The sequence below is a fragment of the Dromiciops gliroides genome, chromosome 3 (assembly GCF_019393635.1).
Source record: "Dromiciops gliroides isolate mDroGli1 chromosome 3, mDroGli1.pri, whole genome shotgun sequence".
Taxonomy (NCBI): Eukaryota; Metazoa; Chordata; class Mammalia; order Microbiotheria; family Microbiotheriidae; genus Dromiciops; species Dromiciops gliroides.
In genome coordinates this window covers 368576584-368594221 of record NC_057863.1, presented here as the reverse complement: position 1 = coordinate 368594221, position 17638 = coordinate 368576584, and the positions used below count along the sequence as shown (strand labels likewise).

At 36.4% G+C, this 17638-nt stretch overlaps 1 pseudogene; it reads left to right on the top strand.

Moving 5' to 3' along the window:
* Positions 1-201: 201 nt before the first annotated feature.
* LOC122745888 lies at positions 202-1348 on the top strand (annotated as a pseudogene).
* The last annotated feature ends 16290 nt before the right edge of the window (positions 1349-17638 follow it).

The window sequence follows — 17638 nt, the reverse complement described above, 5'->3', positions numbered from 1 at the left end:
AGTGACCTACAAAAACAAAACAAAACAAAATCAAAAACAAAAACAAAGTTAGTAATAAATCAGAGTTGTGACTACAGCATTGTAATAGGTTTTGGGGGGGGGGTTGTTTTATATATATCATGCTTTGAATTAGTCTTTTGTAGTCCACTGGAAGTTTTCTGACGTTGAACTGAATTGACCTTACCTGTGGGGTGAAAAGTAATGTCTCTTTCCAGATTTCATAGGGTGACAGTGAATGATGGGAATATCATCCCAGTGCTGGTACTTGGTACTTATGGACCTAGAAGTGTTCCCAAAACTGAAAATGCCATAAAGGTGGCAATTGAAGTGGACTTTTGCCAGTATTGATGATATATTCCTATATGATAATGAAAAAGAAGTTGAACAGCCAATCTGAGTGAAGGTTGCAGATGGACAGTGACCATAGAGGACATTATCTTACACAGTGAAAAATTTGGAGTACATCCTGTTGCCCTGAATTAGTCCAGTTCTGGCTTGAAAGAGATCCCGAAGAGCACCGAACTTGATTACCTTGACCTCTATTGACTTGTCTCTCTTAAACTAGAAAAAAATAAGTTGCCAATGGATGAAAATAACAAGCTTCTCCTTGCCTCTGTGGCTCTGTTTGGCACTTGGGAGGCCATGGAGAAATGTAAGGACACAAGCCTCTTTAATTCCATCAAAGTGTCCGACTTCAACCACAATCAATTGGAGATGATCCTGAATAAACCTGACCTTAAATATAAACCTGTCTGCATGGGGCAGCTAGATGGTGCAGTGGTAAAACACAGGCCCTGGATTCAGGAGGACCTGAGTTCAAATCTGGCCTCAGACACTTGACACTTACTAGTTATGTGACCTAGGCAAGTCACTTAACCATCATTGCCCCACAAAAAAACAAAAACAACAACAAAAAAACAAAAAAACAACAACACCAACAAACAAAACCCTGTCTGCAACCTTTACCTGGAACCAGAGAAAAACTGTGGAGTTCTGCAAGTCAAATGGTAATCATATTGGTAGCATACAGTGCTTTGGGACCCACAGAACCTCTTTGTAGATGAAAAGACTCCTGCTCTGCTAGATGACCCAGTCTTGGAAACCATTGCCAAAAAGCACAAATGGATCCTAGCCTGGGTTGTTTTCTGATACCAGATTCTGTGAGGCATGGTAATCTTGCAAAGAGGTTCAGTGAAAAGCAGATGAAAGAGAACTTTCAGGTGTTTGATTTCCAGTTTGACTCCCAGAAAACATGAAAGCCATTGATGGCCTTAACAAAAACCTTTACTACCTGACCCTTTCTCAATACAAGGATTGTGCCAACTATCCTTTTAATGATCAATATTGAAGTGCTGACTCAGATTGTGGCTCTGAGGCACTGCATTCTCTCAAAAGAAATAACTTATATTCTATTTATTTTTACAGAAAATTAAATCTAGTATTATGGTTAAGACATGCTTCTACCAAGGCATAGTTTTAAAGGTAGTTATTCTATTATAAACTCTGATTTTCCTTCCCCCAATAAGATAGACAGCATTTCAAATTTACCAGGCATTTCTCATGAAGTAGTAGAAGTTTTACACACTTTTTTCCAAGAAAGGTAACCTTTACTAAGCGAGGCTTGTATCAGAACTCATACTTGGCTCACAGTGTCCTTTTTCGTCAGATCGTACCATTATACTAAGTACTTCAACATATATGTTGATGGCATCTACTCCAGCATCCTAACCACTCAATTCCTTATTCTCCTCAAATCTCATGACTACTTCTTTACTTCATATGTACTGTAGTGTATGTGATGTGTACTAAGAATGGTAGTGAGTGTCATTCAGTTCTCTACAATTTCATCCCAGCCACTTTCATATCCAACATGAATGCAATAATTTCTGTAAATATATTGGGTATAGAAGAAAGCCAATCATATGATAAAATCTCCTTTAGTTTTAAATCCATCCTGGAGCAAAAATCAATCATTAGAAATTAAGGAAATTATTACATTTTTGATTATACACACAAACAATGACTACAAGAGTTCAATCAAAACCCAGAAGAAAACTAGCCATGTAAGCCTTGAGACAGACAGATATTAATATCTGAGGTCACCCCAAGGCAAAAAACATTAAATCTAGGGTCTATCTATAATAAAGAAGATATAACTTCAAAAATACAAGAAAGAAAATAGTATGCTTTCTACCCATTGACCAGTAATGACACTACTAGATCTGCATTCAAAAGAGATCATAAAAAAGGGAAAAGGACCCATGTGTACAAAAATATTTATAGCAACTCTCTTTGTGTTGGCAAAGAATTGGAAATCAAGGAGATGCCCATCAATTGGGGAATGGCTGAACAAGTTGTGGTATATGAATTTAATGAACTACTATTGTGCTCATAAGAAATGATGAGCAGGCAGATTTCAGAAAAAACCTGGAAAGACCTAAGTGGACTAATACTGAGTGAAATGTATGGAAACCAGGAGAACATTGTACACAGTAACAGCAACATTGTGGCAATGATCAACTATAATAGACTTGGCTCTTCTCAGCAATCCAATGATCCAAAACAATTACAAAGGACTCATAATGAAAATACTGTCCACATCCAGGAAAAAAAAATGTGGAATCTGACAGATTAAACCATGCTACTTTCCATTTATTTTCTTTTTTTGACGTTTCCTCTTTGTTCTGATTCTTCTTTGACAAGATGAATAATGTGGAAATATGTTTAATAGGATTGTACATATATTAACCTATATAAGATTTCTTTCCATCTTGGGAGGTGGGGAAGGAATGGAGGGAGGGAGAAAATTGTGGAACTCAAATCTTATAGAAACAAAAGTTGAAAAACTATAATACATGTCACTGGGAAAAAAAAACGGACTACTAAAATGGAAAAAACATTAAATTCTAAAAGATTTTGAGACCTAAAAAGAAAGAAAGAAAAACAGTATGCTTCAGACTCCATAGTTCTGTTTGTTTGGATTTTGGAGAGCATTTTTCATCATGAGTCTTGGAATTGTTGAGAAGAGCTAAGTCTATTAAAGTTCTTATCTCAGAGCCATAGTTTTTAGGTTTATCAAACAGGAAATTGCCTATATTCATTTATTACTGTGGTCTCCTGTCCCTAAACAGTTCTGTTGATCCAACACTATTTCTTAGCTAGTACAAATAGTTTTGATGATTGCTATTTTATATTATAGTTTGAGACCTAATAGGGTTAGCCCACATTCCTTAGCATTTTTTTCACAAATTCCCTTGATATTCTTGACCTTTTGTTCTTCCAAATGAATTTTGTTATTTTTTCTAGCTCTATAAAATAATTTGAGGTAGTCTGACTTGTATGGCACTGAATTAGTAAATTAATTTAGGTAGAATTGTTATTTTTAGGTTAGCTTATCCTACCCGTGAGCAATTGGTATTTTTCCCATTGTTTAGATCTGACCATTATTTGCGTTGAAAACGTCTTTGTAATTATGTTCATATATTTCCAGGGTTTGTCTTGGCAGGTAGACTCCCAATATTTTCTATCTCTACAGTCATTTTAATTTATTTTATTTTATTTTATTTGGTGAGGCAATTGGGGTTAAGTGACTTTCCTGGGGTCACACAGCTAGGAATTGTTAAGTGCCTGAGGCCAGATTTGAACTCAGGTCCTCCTGAATGCAGGGCCGGTGCTCTAACCACTGCGCCACCTAGCTGCCCCTCTACAGTCATTTTAAATGGAATTTCTCTTTCTTTCTCTTGTTGCTGCACTTTGTTGGAAATATAAAGACATATTTTTTTTATTTTATTTTATATCCTCCAACTGTGCTAAAGTTAATTGTCTCAAGTAGTTTTTTACTTGATTCTCTAGGATTCTCTAAGTATAACATCTTATTATCATCAAAGAGTGACAGCTTTGTTTCTTCCTTGCTTACTCTAATTCCTTCAATTTTTTTCTTCTCTTATTGCTGAAGCTAATATTTCTAGTGCAATATAGTGATAATAGTGGTGATAATGGACATTCTTGTTTCACCCCTGATTTTATTAGGAAGGCTTCTAAATTACCCCCATTACATATAATGCTTGCTAATGATTTTAGATAGATACTACTTATCATTTTAAGGAAAATTCCATTTATTCCTATGCTGTGTGGTGTTTTATAATAAGAATGAGTGCTGTATTTTTTCAAAAAGCTCTCTCTGCATCATTGAGATGATTTTGGTTAGTTTTGTTATTGGGGTTTGGTCGATTATGTTGATAGTTTCCTATATTGAACCAGCCCACCATTCCTGGTATAAATCCCACCTAGTCGTGGTATATAATTCTTGTGATAAATTCCTTTAATTCCTTTGGCAATATTTTATTTAAAATTTTGCACCAATATTCATTTAAAAATTGGTCTATAATTTTATCTCTCTGTTTTGGCTCTCCTGGTTTAAGTATCAGCACCATAATTGTCTCACAAAAAGGAATTTGGTAGGAATCCTTCACCTGTTTTTCCAAAGAGTTTTAAAATAGTATTGTAACTTAATTTTACTTTAAATGTTTTGGTAGATTCATTTGTAAATCCATCTGGTCCTTGAGATTTTTTTCCTTAGGGAGTCCATAATAGCTTGTTAATTTTTTTTCTCCAAATGGACTTATTTATGGACTTTATTTCTTCTTCTGTTAAACCTAGGTATCTAATAATTGCTGTTTATATTCCAGGAACAATGATAAGCACTTCAGATACAAAGAGAGAAAATAATACTGTCCTTGTGCCCTCACAGAGGACATGTTGTAATGGGAGAAACAATATAAAAAAAAGAAAACCAATGTATACAGTGTAAATAGAAGTTCATCTCAGAGGGAACAAAATGGGAGGGGACTGAGAGAGGCCTCTTGAAGAAGGGTCAATTCTGAAAAAGAAACAGGGATTTACATTTGATCTTACAGATGAAAAGGAGCCCTACTAAATGGAAGAAAGAAAAAAACATGAGGGGGTTACATGAAGAGACGTGCACTTTGTGGGATAGATAATGGATTGAAGTGGGGTAAAGATAAGTCCTGAGACAGGAAAACCATCCAGGCCAAAGAGTATGTGATTAGCCAACCTCAGGGTGGTAAGATATATTGGCAACCAACCCCCTACATTGATTGCAGTGAACTGTGGGGTTACCATCCCTTATAAGTCCAGTCCTGTGTCTTCACTCATTTTCACCCTACACTACCTACTCCATCTCTCCCACTTTTTCCTTTGTCTTATTTTCTTTTTCACTCTATTATATTATTGAGAGTTAGATTCTATTATCTTCAAGTTTTACTTGAAAAAGCACAATTTTGCAAGATTGTTTTAAAAAAAGGATTCAATATGAACTTTCTTTTTTTTCTATCTTTGCACATTTTTAATAGTTTTATTCAATATATAATTGACACATGTTTTGTACTTTGGTGATTCAGCCTTGCAGTTTTTTTCACATTTTTAAAAGCTCTATACCCTAAAAATAAAAGAAATATTAATGACATTTTTGTAATTCAAAACATGTAATATAAACTAAAACATCAAAAACCACCTGTGAATAAAATCAAATAATGATGAGCCTATTATCTGTTTAAAGTGTGGCAATACTTTTAAAACATTACTTATCTTTATTTTTTTAATGTTCCAAAATGAATGAAAGATCCTATTACCTGAAATGCCAAAATCCTACTAGGTTCTCTAGCCTTAATCTGTACCTGGATTTGGCAATTAGGTGATTAACACATTTCTTGTTTGAAAGTGCTAGTGTTGGCTAGAGGAGAGAGTGGAAGGAAACACATTGCAGTATGAATTAGGGTAACATTTCAGACAATTTGAATTGGGGCTATCTGTGCATGTTCCACAAGTTTTAATATGTGAAGATTTGGTCAGGTTCTGCTACTTATTTCAATACCTATATTTAACTACAAAAGCCACTCTGCAAGAAACTCACTCTGGTGGTACATCAGTATTGTGGCTCAGAGAGAGGAAAGAGGGAAAAAACTATGGATTTGTTTGAAAAGTATTCAGTACAGCTGTATAGTGGAAGGTCTCAAGAATGGACCAGAGACAATAATTCTACAAATCCTAAAGTCTTTATCTGAATTGGGATGGTAGCATGGCAGTTACTCAAAAGATGTATTCTCAGCTTTCCTTTTCTTACAGGAAAAATTTCATGACTGCAATATATTTGGGATGATCAATTATTTTCCAGGGATTCCAGAGAGGCGATTCATGAAGAAGTAATCTACTTCAGATGCATTTTTCCTATACTTTCAGAACTATGGGACAGAACTAGAGCATTTGTAATTGGTTGAGGAGGAAAAGGAGGGAGAAAAGAAGTCCAACATCTCATGCTTGAAATGAGTTTGTTCTAATGGAGATTGAAATCTACTCTTCACAGCCTTGGCTAGATTTCTGAGAAATTCTCTAAGCATGTATAGTTCATAAAAAACAACAAAGGTGCCAAAAATTCCCCCCCTTCATTTTCTGCCTCATCCTGCAATGTTGTAAATTTCTGATTTAACTCTTTCTTATGTCAGAAGTCTAAGCTCTCAAATTTATATTGCACCTACATAGAGTATCAGAATACAAAAGATAGAATCTCTCAGCTCAAGTGCACTTGTTCCCTGAATGTGGTCACAAGGAGAACTAAGCTCAGAGAAGGGGACTGAGATGGTGGGAGAGGGAGAGTGGAAGAAACAAAAATATTTTCCATAAGAATTCTGATTTGGAAGTACCTTAGAGGTCATCTAGAGCAACCAACACCTAAACAAAAATTCACTTCAACAATTTTACATGTGAGTGCTATTTCAACCTCTTCTAGAATACCACTAATAACCCTTTTCCCCCTATGTCAATCTGTTTCTGTTTTGGGGCTATTTTTTCCTATCCATTAAACCAGATCTGCCCCTTTGCAACTTTCAGGATAGGTCAAGTTTTTGCTCCTTATGATTATTCTTCAAAGTCTTGAAGATAGCTACAATGTTCTCCACAAATTACATATTCTCCAGTCTATGAATCCTTAGTTTCTGCAAATAAGATACAGTGATTTCTAGTTCCTTTACCATCCTGGTTACCTTTCCTTAGAAATATTTCTACTTGGGAGCAGGGGGCAAAACCAAGATGGCAGAATAAAGACATTAAAGGCACATGGCTCCAGACATAATTACCCCCAAAACATAAATAAAACAAGCCCTGGAGCATCAAAACCCACAAAAAGATGGGCTGAGATTATTTTCCAGATTAAAGAGGGCCGACTGGACTGAGAGCATCGTCAAACCCTGAGATCACACCAACACAGACCCAAGACACTCTGCAAAAGAGGAACTTACCCTGAACCTCCGAATCAGCTACAACACCAGCATCATCTGTAATTAAGCTTATGGTTGGGGGAGAGGGATGAATGGCTAACATGGGGTGGGGGGGATGTGCAGGTGTGTCTGTGAGTTCTAAGGAGAAATTCGACTATTCCCACCCCTGCAGGGAACTAGGAAGAAATGCTGAGTAGTGGGAGGCCCTGGTTGGGGAGGGGTGCAGGACCATCACAGCTAAGAGCCAACATAGCACACAAATTTCTGCTGGCTGCTTAACCAGCAAGTTGGCTTAAGGTAATCTTTGGAACAGAGAACAGGCCAGGTGGGAGAAAAACTTACCCTCCCTCAAACCAAAACACCTAGGGCCCTCTGAAACTTGAGACATTGTAGCTTGGAAGTAGGGCCCCACTCTAAGAGGGAGATAAAATTCAAGTAAAAAATGCCAAGATTAGCAAGCAAAGAAAGTTGAGAACAATAGAAAGTTTCTTTAGCTACAACGAAGATCAAGGTGCACCTTCAGAAGAGGAAAACAAACTCAGGGGCCCCACATCCAAAGTTTCCAAGAAAAATATGAATTGGTCTCAGGCCTTGTTCAAAAGGGAGTTTGGAGAGAAAGTAGGAGAGATAGAAGGAAGATTTAGAGAAGAGGAGGAAAAAATGGAAAGAGAAATGAGAGCAATGTAGGAGAGTCATGAGATAAAAGTCAAGAGCTTGAAAAGCCAAATGGAAAAGGAAATAAGAAAGGCTCTCTGGGGAGGCGGAGCCAAAATGGCAGAGAGGAAGGAGCAAGCTGCCTGAGCTCTCCTTCTGTTCCCTCAAAAAGAACATTAAATCAAGCCTCTGGACGGATTCTGAAAGTACAGGACCTGCAAAGGGACAGAGAGACACAGTCCTCCAACCAGAGATAATTTAGAAGACTTCAGGAAAAGGTCGGTCTGACTCGGGCAAAAGGGACAGCGCAGGGCAGCAGCCCAGCGCCGAGGGGGTCGGGGCAAGTCAGCAGGAGCAGCAGGCCACAGCCAAACACCTGAGGCCCCTGGAACCTGGTTCAAAAATATGGTGGCCAAGAAGGACAGTGGAAAAACCTACCTGCACCAGCCGGGAGGGTGACAAACAGGTCAGGTGGGAATGGATGCGGCGAACAGGCACCTGGCTGGCCAAGCACAATCAGACAGGAAGTGCAGAGCGGGGGATCTCCACAAACCATAAAAAGGCCTCAGAGTAAAAACCCAGTCACACAGCACCAATACCCCTGCACAAGAAGCCCAAAACAGGGACCCTGGTGCCCCCAGAGCAGACCTCAACTTAAAAAATAAACAAATAAGCTGCAATAATGAGTAAGAAGCAAAAAAGGGCCCTCTCCATTGAGAGCTTCTGTATTAATAGGGAAGAAACCTAGGCAAACTCAGATGAGGACAATAGGCTCAAATTGCCTATATGTGAAGACTCATGAGCGAAGGTGAATTGGTCTCAAGAACAAAAAGCCTTCCTGGAAGAGCTCAAAAAGGATTTTAAAAATCAATTGAGAGAGGTAGAAGAAAAAATGGGGAGAGAAATGAAAGCAAAGCAAGAAAACTATGAAAAAAGAATCAGCAGCTTGGAAAAGGAAGCACATAATTTCACTGAAGAAAACAATGCCTTAAAAAATTCATTTGGCCAAAAGGAAAAAAAGGTGAATAATCTCACTGAAGAAAACAATACCTTAAAAAATTCATCTGGCCAAATGGAAAAAAAAGTCACGTAATATCACTGAAGAAAACAATGCCTTAAAAATTAAAATGGGACAGTTGGAAGATAAGGAATCCATGAGATACCAGGAATCAGTCAAGCAGAATCAAAAGAATGAAAAAATAGAAGAAAATGTGAAATACCTCATTGGAAAGAAAACTGATCTGGAAAACAGATCCAGGAGAGAAAATCTGAGAATGATTGGACTGCTTGAAAGCCATGACCAGAAAAAGAATCTAGACACCATATTCCAGGAAATTATTAAGGAGAACTGCCCTGATATCATAGAATCAGAGGATGAAATCATCATTGAAAGAATCCACCAATCACCTCCTGAAAGAGACCCCAAAAGGAAAACTCCAAGGAATATTGTAGCCAAATTCCAGAATTTTCAGGTGAAGGAGAAAATACTCCAAGCAGCCAGAAAGAAGCAATTTAAATATCATGGAGCCACAGTCAGGATTGCTCAGGACCTGGCAGCTTCAACATTGAAGGACCGCAAGGCTTGGAATATGATATTCCAGAAGGCAAAGGAGCTTGGATTGCAGCAAAGAATCTATTACCCAGCAAAAATGTTCATTTTCTTTCAGGGGAAAAGACAGGCATTTAATGACATTGTGGACTTTGAATCTTTCCTGGTGAAAAGACCAGAACTGAATAGAAAATTCGATCTCAACATACAAGACTCAAGAAGTTTAAAAAGGTAAACAGAGGGGGAAAAAAAAGTTACCCTATTAAGTTAAACTGTTTATATCCCTACACAGGAAGATAATACTCATAACTCTTAAGAACTGTAAATTTATTTGGGCAGAGAAAAGGACTTTACACAGAGGGTATAAATATAAATTGTCTTTGATGTGATGATACAAAAAACAATTAAGGGGTTAAAAAGGGAGTCTATGGGGAGGAGAGGAAAGTGGAGGTGGAATGGGATGAATTATTTCATATGAAGAGGTGGAAAAAAAACCTATTACAATAGAGGGAAAAGAAAGGAGGGGTGAACATTGTTTCAACCCTATTCTCATTAGATTTGATTCAAAGAGGGAATAACATATACGTTCATTGGGATAAAGAAACTTAGCTCATTCTTTAGGGAAGCAAAAGGGGAAGGGAAAGGGGCGGACTGATAGAAGGGGGGACAAAAGTAAGGGAGAAAAAGGTAAAGAAAGGAGAGGGGGGTGATAAAAAGGGAGGGCAGATTGGGGGAGGCAGAGGTAAGAAGTAAAACCTCAGTGAGGAGGAATAGGGTGAAGGAAAGGGGGGGAAAGTACAAAGGGGGTAAATTGAATGGAGGGGAATAGACAGTAATAATAACTGTGAATGTGAATGGGAAGAACTCTACTATAAAATGGAAGCAAATGGCAGAGTAGATTAAAAACCAGAACCCTACAATATGCTGTTTACAAGAAAGACATTTGAAGCAGAGAGATACACAGAGTAAAGGTAAAAGGCTGGAGCAGAATATATTATGCTTCAGCTAAAGTAAAAAAAGCAGGGGTAGTAATCCTTATCTCAAAGTGCAGGCAAAAATAGATCTCGTTAAAAGAGATAAGGAAGGAAATTACATCTTGCTTAAAGGTAGATAAACAATGAAGTAATATCAATATTAAATATGTATGTGCCAAGTGGTATAACATCCAATTTCTTAGAGGAGAAGTTAAATGAGTTACAAGAGGAATTAAACAAAAATACTATACTAGTGGGGGATCTGAATCTCCCCCTCTCAGAATTAGATAAATCTAAGCCAAAAAATAAATAAGAAAGAAGTGAAAGAGGTGAATATATTACTAGAAAAGTTAGACATGATAGATGTCTGGAGAAAACTGAATGGGGACAGAAAGGAATATAGCTTTTTCTCAGCAGTACATGGCACATTTTCAAAAATTGACCGTGTATTAGGGCACAAAAAACATAATAGTCAAATGTAGAAAGGCAGAAATAGTAAATGCATCCTTTTCAGACCTTGATGCAATAAAAATTGCATGTAAGAAAGAGCCAGGGAAAAGTAGAATGAAAATCAATTGGAAACTAAATAATTTCATTCTAAAGAATGAATGGGCCAAACAAGAAATCATAGAAACAATCAATAACTATATCCAAGAGAATGACAATAATGAGACAACATACCAAAATCTATGGGATGCAGCCAAAACAGTGCTTAGGGGAAAATTTATAGCTCTAAATACTTACATGAATAAAAAAGAGAAAGAGGAGATTAATGAATTGGGCATGCAATTTAAAAAGCTAGAAAAAGAACAAATTAGAAATCCCCAATTAGATACTAAATTAGAGATCCTGAAAATCAAAAGAGAAATTAATAAGATTGAAAGCAAAAAAACTATAGAATTAATCAATAAAACTAAGAGCTGGTTTTATGAAAAAACCAATAAAATAGATAAAATATTGGTTAATTTGATTAAAAAAAGAAAGAAGAAAATGAAATTACCAGTATCAAAAATGAAAAAGGAGATGTTACCACCATGGAAGTGGAAATTAAATCAATAATTAGGAATTATTTTGCCCAACTGTATGCCAATAAATTTGACAATCTAAATGAAATGGATGAAAACACAAATTGCCATGGTTAACTGAAGAGGAAATAAAATCCTTAAATAAACCCATATTAGAAAAAGAAATTGAACAAGCCATTAATGAACTCCCTAAGAAAAAATCCCCAGGGCCAGATGGGTTTATGGGTGAATTTTACCAAACATTTAAAGAACAAATAATTCCAATATTATATAAATTATTTGGAAAAATAGGTGAAGAAGGAGTTCTACCAAATTTGTTTTATGACACAAATATGGTGGTGATACCAAAACCAGACAAAGCAAAATCAGAGAAAGAAAATTATAGACCAATTTCCCTAATGAATATTGATGCTAAAATCTTAAATAAGATATTAGCAAGGAGGTTACAGCAAGTGATCACCAGGATAATACACTATGACCAGGTGAGATTTATACCAGGAATGCGGGGCTGGTTCAACATTAGGAAAACTATTAACATAATCAACAACATCAATAAGAAAACCAACCAAAATCATATGATTATCTCAATAGATGCAGAGAAAGCTTTTGACAAAATACAACACCCATTCCTAAAAAAAGCACTGGAGAGTTTAGGAATAGGGGGAGCTTTCCTTAAAATAATAAACAGTATCTACCTAAAGCCATCAGCAAGTATTATATGAAAGGGAGATAAATTAGAGGCCTTCCCAATAAGATCAGGGGTGAAACAGGGATGTCCATTATCACCCCTATTATTTAATATTGTTCTAGAAATGTTAGCTTTAGCAATCAGAGAAGAGAAAGGAATTAAAGGAATTAGAATAGGCAAGGAGGAAACAAAACTATCACTCTTTGCAGATGATATGATGGTATACTTAAAGAATCCTCGAGAATCAAGTCAAAAATTACTTGAAACAATTAACAACTTTAGCAAAGTAGCAGGATATAAAATAAACCCACATAAATCATCAGCATTTCTATACATGACCAACAAAGTCCAGCAGCAAGAGATAGAAAGAGAAATTCCATTTAAAGTAATGGTAGATAATATAAAATACTTGGGAGTCTACTTGCCAAGACAAACCCAGGAACTCTATGAACACAACTACCAAACACTCTTCTCACAAATCAAATCAGATCTAAATATTTGGAAAGATATCAATTGCTCATGGATAGGCAGAGCTAATATAGTAAAAATGACAATACTGCCTAAATTAATTTACTTATTCAGTGCCATACCAATCAGACTACCTAAAAATTATTTTATAGAGCTAGAAAAAATAATAACAAAATTCATCTGGAAAAACAAAAAATCAAGAATATCCAGGGAAATAATGAAAAAAAATTCACAGGAAGGTGGGTTAGCAGTACCAAACCTGGAGCTTTACTATAAAGCGGCAGTCATCAAAACTATCTGATACTGGCTAAAAAATAGAGTGGTAGATCAATGGAATAGGCTAGGCTCAGGAAATCCAGTAGTAAATGACACTAGTGTAGTGTTTGATAAACCCAAAGACTCCAGCTTCTGGGATAGGAACTCAGTATTTGACAAAAACTGCTGGGAAAACTGGAAGACAGTATGGCAGAAATTAGGCATAGACCAACATCCTACACCTTATACTAAAATAAGGTCAAAATGGATACATGATTTAGACATAAGAGGTGATACCATAGGTAAATTAGGAGAGAAAGGAATAGTGTACCTATCAGATCTTTGGAAAGGAAAGCAGTTTATGACCAAACAAGAGATAGAGTATATTATAAAATGCAAAATGGATGATTTTGATTATATTAAATTAAAAAAAAATTTGTACAAAGAGAAGCAATGCATCCAAAATTAGAAGGGAGACAGAAAGCTGGGAAACAATTTTTGAGGCCAGTGCTTCTGATAAAGGCCTCATCTCTAAAATATATAGGGAATTAAATCAAATTTATAAGAATCCAAGTCATTCCCCAATTGAGAAATGGTCAAAGGATATGAACAGGCAGTTTTCTGATGAAAAAACCAAAGCTATCTATTCCCATATGAAAAAATGCTCTAAAGCTCTATTGATTAGAGAGATGCAAATTAAAACAACTCTGAGGTACCACCTGACACCTATCAGATTGGCTAAAATGACAAAAAAAGGAAAATAATAAATTTTGGCGACACTGTAGGAAAATTTTAACACTAATTCATTGTTGGTGGAGCTGTGAGCTGATCCACCCATTCTGGAGAGCAATTTGGAATTATGCCCAAAGGGCGATAAAGCTGTGCATACCCTTTGACCCAGAAATACCACCTTTAGGTCTTTTTCCCATAGAAATCATGGAAAGGGGAGATGGACCCACATGTACAAAAATATTTATAGCTGCTCTTTACGTGGTAGCAAGGAATTGGAAGTTGAGGGGGTGCCCATCAATTGGGGAATGCCTGGACAAGTTGTGGTATATGAATACAATGGAATACTATTGTGCTATAAGAAATGATGAGCAGAAGGAGTTCAGAGAAATCTGGAGGGTCTTGCGTGAGCTGATGATGAATGAGATGAGCAGAACCAGAAGAACATTGTACACAGTATCAACATTGAGTGTTGATCTACTGTGATGGACTATATTCTATATTCTTTTCACCAATGCAATGGTACAGAAGAGTTCCAGGGAACTCATGACAGAAGAGGATCTCCAAATCCAAGAGAAAAAAAAAAAAAGAACTGTGGAGTATAGATGCTGAATGAACCATACTATTTCTTTTGTTTTTGGTGCTGTTGTGTTTTTTTCTATTTTGAGGTTTTTCATCATTGCTCTGATTTTTTCTCTTATAACAGGACTATTGCAGAAATAGGATTAATGTTATTATATGTATATATATATATATATATGTGTGTGTGTGTGTGTGTGTGTGTGTATAGATATCTATATCTATATCTATATAGATATATAGATATAACCTATATCAGATTACCTGTTGTCTAGGGGAGGGGGGAGGGAGGGGAGAGCGGGAGAAAAATCTGAAATTGTAAAGGTTGTATAAACAAAAGTTGAGAACTGTCTTTACATATAACAGAAAAAATAAAATACCTTATATGTAAAAGAAAAAAATAAGGAAAGAAAGGCTCTCTGTAGAGCCTTTATGAGAAACCAAGATACAGTAAATCAAATCCAAACAGATTAAAAAAAAAAAGAGGGCCATATGAAATATCTCCTTGAAAAAACAGCTGAACTCGATAATAGATCCGGGAGACCTAATTTGAAAATCATTGGACCACCTGAAAATCATGACCAAAATATGAGTTTAGAAAGCATGTTCCAAGCAATTGTTAGGGAAAATTGCCCTGATATTCTAGAAGCAGAAGGCAAAATAGGAATTGAAAGAATCCACCAATTACCTCATGAAAGAGATCCCAAAAGGAAAACTTCCAGGAATATTATAGCCAAATTCCAGAGCTCATAGGTTAAGGAGAAAATATTGCAAGCTGCTAGAAAGAAACAACTCAACTACTGTGGAGCTACAATAAGGATAAAACAAGATCTATCAGGATCTACATTAAAGGAACAGAGGGCATAGAATATGATATTCCAGAGGGCAAAGGAACTCTGACTATGCCAACAATCACATAGCTAGCAAAACTTTGTATAATCTTTCAGAGGAAAAAATGGGAATTCAATGAAAAAGAGGACTATCAGGCATTTGTGATGAAAAGACCAGAACTGAATGAAAAATTTGACTTTAAAATACAAGACACTGGAAAAACATAAAAAGGTAAACTGGAAAAAGAAATCATGGGGGATATTAAAAGATTAAACTGTTTACATTCACATATGGGAAGATAATACTTCCAACTCATAAGAATTTTTTCAGTAAGGAATACACAAAGGACACAGGTCTGAACTGACTATGAAGAGATGATATTTATAAAGCATTTTTGTCTATCCTTGTTTTCTGTGGGGCAAACAGGATGGGATATGTTATGTCTGGGGCCGGATTTGGGCTTGGGGCCTCCTGGGTCCAGGGCTGGTGCTTTGTCCACTGTGCCACCTAGCTAACCCATGATGACATCTTTAAAATAGGGGTGGGGGTAGGAGGAACACACTGGGGGAGGGGGAAGAGGAGATGTGGATTAGGGAGAGGTAGTTCACATGAAGAAAACAAAAAAAAATTGTGGAGGGGAAGGGAAGAGGGGGAATGAGTGGAGGAGTGAGAGAAACTTACTATCATCAGAATTGGCCCAAAGAGGGAATAACATACATACTCAAATGGGTATAGTAGTATATTTTTGCCCTGAGTAAAAGTGGGAAGGGAGGAAGATAAGGTTGGGGGGGGTCAGGGAGAAGAGGGGAAAGAGGGAAGGGTAGATTGGGGGAGAGAGCAGTATAAAGCAAAACACTTTTGAGGAAGGTGAAGATGTTCTGCATAACTGCACATGTATGATATATTGAATTGCTTAATTTCATAGGGAGGGTTTAGGACAGAGGGAAAAAGAAAAATTTGTAACACAGAATTAGCTCAAAGACCTTAATCTCATCAGAGTGGGCTCAAGGAGGGAATAACATTCACACCCAAATGGGAGGAGTAATCTATTTAACCCTACAGGAAAGTAGGAGGTGAAGAGGGGAAGGAAGTAAGGGTGAAAGAAGGGAGAACAGAGCAAGAGAGGGGACAGTCAGAAGTAAAACAGGTTTGAGGAGGAATAGGGTAAAAGAAGATAGAAAATAGAGTAAATATCATGGGAAGGGAATAGGATGGAGGGAAATAGTTATGATGGTTAACTATAATGTTAAAATGTATGGTACCTACTCTGCTGGGCTATTGTGAAGAAAATTCTTTGTCAAGTTTAAGGTACTATATAAAAGTTATGATGAACAGGATTCTATCAGAAAAGCCTGAAACAACCAACATGAACTGAAGCAGAGTGAAATGTACTGTATACAAAATAACAGCAATAGTGTAAGATGATCTGCTGGGAAGCATGTGGTTATTTTCAGCAAGGCAATGATCCAATATAACTCTGAAAGTCTTATGAAAATTGCAGTCCATCTACAGAGAAAGAGCCGATGATATCTGAAAACAGATTGAAACACATTTTATTTTCTATGACAATTCCTTAATTTGAAGTTTTGTTTTTTAATTATTTTCTCTCACAATGTAGCTAATATGGGGATGTTTTCTATGACTACTCATGTATTACTTCTATTGAATTGTTTGAGTTCTTGGGGGTTGGGTGGTGGGAAGGGAGGGGGGAAGAGAAGTTGGAACAGAATTTTTTTTTTAATTGATGTCAAAATTTGTTTTTACATGTATTTTGGAAAATAAAATTTAAAAAGAAAAAAATTAATATTTCTACTTGCCAAAGTATTTTATAAACAATGACATTGAAAGCTTTACACTGTACTCAAAATTTAGTCTGACAAATACATAGCAGGATTATAAGGTCTCATGGTCCTCTTAAGGCAACTTAGATTCATATTGCCTTCTGTGACTTGAATAGTGCACTATTGATACATATGGGCTTGTAGTACACTAAAATTCTCATTTTTTTGATTTGTTTTTACTAATAAGACAGTTAGGAGTTGCAGTGGATAGAGTGCCAGGCCTAGAATCAAGAAGACTCATCTTCCTGAGTTCAAATCTGGCTTCAGACACTAATTAACAATGTGATCCTGGAACAGTCACTTAACTTTGTCTCAGTTCTCTCTCATGTAAAAAGAACTAGAGGAGGAAATGGCAAACCACTCTAGTATATTTGTAAAGAAAACCCCAAATAGGGTTATAAAGAGTTGCACACAACTGAAATGTTTAAACAACAAATTTTCACTACTACTATCAAGCCACAAGACCTGTCTCCTCTACTCCTGCATTTGAATTTGAGTATCCAAATATAGATTTTTTTTCTTTATTGCAGACAAATTCTATTCTGGTTTGTTTTCCCCACTTTTCTAACTTATTGAGATTCTGGGATCCTAGTTCTAGCATGCCACATATTAGCTATCCTAAGTTTTAGGTCATCCTCTGGTTGATTGCCACCTATGCTTTTATCTTAATCAGTGATAAATTGTTGAACAGAACAGGCACCAAGAAGAATACTCTGATACTATACTTACAGCTTTCCTAAGGCTGATATCAAT